Genomic DNA, 2,657 nt, shown 5'->3' with positions numbered 1-2,657 from the left:
AGGATTGAAGCTTCCCTGCGAGTGTTTTCTGAGAGACTTAGGATCAGCTGAATTTTCTTTGCTGAACAGCAATTCCTGGAAAATCCTGCAACGTATTCAAAGACTTTTCCTACAGCTTTTGGAGAATCGGCTCCGAGCAAAATGATACAGTCTATTGGGGCCGTATCTGACCTAGAAAGTATTAACTGAAGAATGTGTGGGACAGCTGGTTATCGGAAAGAAAAGACACGCAGCCCAGGGGAGTGACATGGGGAGCTACTCGAGTTCATCCCAAACGACTGTCAGCTCTCCAGCGCCGGCCAAGCCCGGGAAGCAGATACGGAGCCTCTGCCAGAGCCGTGCCGCATCCCGTAACGGAGCTGGCTCAGATATCTCTAGCACAGGCCTGCGCCATGCGGCCAGGAGATAGTTTATCATCCGAGAGCATTTCAGATACGCCATGTGATAAGGGTGAACAGAAATCTGAAGTATAGTAGGATTATTTCCAACAAAGTGCCACAGGGCTCAGCCTTTCAGCAGAGGACATTCTGTGATCAGCTTCGGTACACAGCGTGCCGGGGTCATCTTTTTCAAAACACTGCTCTCGATGGTCATTGCTGTTGGTGTTCCTCAGAAGCACAACCAGGTACCACCCTCCTTTAAATCGTGTTAATTTACTGTGAGGGTGATGAGACACTGGCCCAGGTTGCCCAGAGAAGCTGTGGCTGCCCCATCCCTGGAGGGGTTCAAGGCCAGGTTGGATGGGGCTTGGAGCAACCTGGTCTGGTGGGAGGTGTCCCTGCCCAGGGCAGGGGGTTAGAACTGGATGATCTTTAAGGTCCCTTCCAACCTGAACCATTCTACAATTCTATGAAAAGAGAATGCACAGCAAGCTGAGTGCCATTTATTTCCAGCTAAACGTGTCCCTGCCCAGGGCAGGGGGTTAGAACTGGATGATCTTTAAGGTCCCTTCCAACCTGAACCATTCTACAATTCTATGAAAAGAGAATGCACAGCAAGCTGAGTGCCATTTATTTCCAGCTAAACATCCAGTTATACCTAAAGAGATGAGACTTCAACTCTTTCTCAGCTTTCCCAGTTCAAAAAACTGGATTGTGTATCTGGGATAACATCTTTTTCTTGACACCTGAACCATTCTATGATTCTATGAAAAGAGAATGCACAACAAGCTGAGTGCCATTTATTTCCAGCTAAACATCCAGTTATACCTAAAGAGATGAGACTTAAACTCTTTCTCAGCTTTCCCAGCTCAGAAACTGGGTTGTTTATCTGGGATAACATCTTTTTCTTTATTATTCCTTTCGATGAGGCAGTACATACCAAGCACGTTTGCTGCTGCATCACCAATGCTTGAACATTTTAACTCTGAGAATCAGAGAAAATTCTTAAGGTCCCTTCCAACCTGAACCATTCTATGATTCTATGAAAAGAGAATGCACAACAAGCTGAGTGCCATTTATTTCCAGCTAAACATCCAGTTATACCTAAAGAGATGAGACTTCAACTCTTTCTCAGCTTTCCCAGTTCAAAAAACTGGATTGTGTATCTGGGATAACATCTTTTTCTTGACTATTCCTTTCGATGAGGCAGTACATACCAAGCATGTTTGCTGCTGCATCACCAATTCTTGAACATTTTAACTCTGAAAATCAGAGAAAATCCTTCAGTTGGAAGTCATTATTTACAATTTTGGCCAGTACCACACCATGGATGGTACCTCCCCACCATCACTTCTTACTCATCTTACCGAGAAGTCTATATGATTCTGTATGTTTCTTTATGATTCTATAGTCACAGGCAACAGGACTAGAGGAAACAGCCTCAAGTTGCGCCAGGAGAGGTTCAGGTTGGATATTAGGAAAAATTTTTACACTGAAAGGTTTATCAAGCGTTGGAATGGGCTGCCCAGGGAAGTGGTTGAGGCACCATCCCTGGAGGTATTCAAAAGACGGGCTGACATGGTGCTGGTGGACATGGTTTAGTGATGGTTTTTTTTGGTCAGTTACGTTGATGGTTGGACTAGATGATCTTGAAGGTCCCGTCCAACCTAGATGATTCTATGATTCTAAGTCTTGTTGCATAGGGGCATGGGTTAACACCATTTAACCAGAACGTCCATTATTTTCCCAAATATCTTGGGACGCATCCATTAATTGGTTCAAAGGAGAAAAACGATGTGAGCCATAACCGGCCTGATGGCAACGCTGGTGGCCATCCCACGGCAAACACCACTCGTGCAAATCATCCAGGGCTTTTTACTATTAAATTTTGCTATTAAAGCCTAAAAGGTACCCTCTTTCTTAAAAAAAAAAAAGCGTTTGGCAAACATTTTGCCTGAGCGCACCCACTGTGAGTTCGAGTGCCCCTCTTCGGCCTTTGGTGTGGGGGAGTTTCACGGTGGTGGGCTATGTTAATTTAAATAAAATACGATTCTAATTGGCTTTAACAAGCCACCGCTTTAATCAGGCCTCCCGGATTCCTCCTAGAAACCCTTTACACCTTTTCCAAGAGCGGGTTTTACCGGACTGTCACCCGCTCCTCTCCCCTGAGGCGATTTCCCCTCACCCCCGACTTCTCTCCCCTTCCTCCTGGCCAGGCCGCCCGCAGCCGCCGCCGCCGCCAGCGCCGCCATGATGCTTGTTTGCTTTCAATGAGTG

General features: G+C 46.1%; 1 protein-coding gene across 1 annotated transcript in view; it reads left to right on the top strand.

Annotated features, from left to right (window-relative positions):
- Positions 1–606: 606 nt before the first annotated feature.
- Positions 607–2,657, top strand: part of CNOT6 (CCR4-NOT transcription complex subunit 6) — a 36,068-nt gene continuing 34,017 nt past the window's right edge. The window contains exon 1 of the mRNA XM_014948070.1: positions 607–625. The gene's annotated coding sequence lies outside the window, so the exon portion shown is untranslated. The remainder of the gene's footprint in view (positions 626–2,657) is intronic.

This window comes from Calidris pugnax, unplaced genomic scaffold, assembly GCF_001431845.1.
Source record: "Calidris pugnax isolate Ruff unplaced genomic scaffold, ASM143184v1 scaffold27, whole genome shotgun sequence".
NCBI lineage: Eukaryota > Metazoa > Chordata > Aves > Charadriiformes > Scolopacidae > Calidris > Calidris pugnax.
The sequence above is the reverse complement of the archived record's forward strand: the minus strand, read 5'-3'. Positions and strand labels throughout refer to the sequence as shown.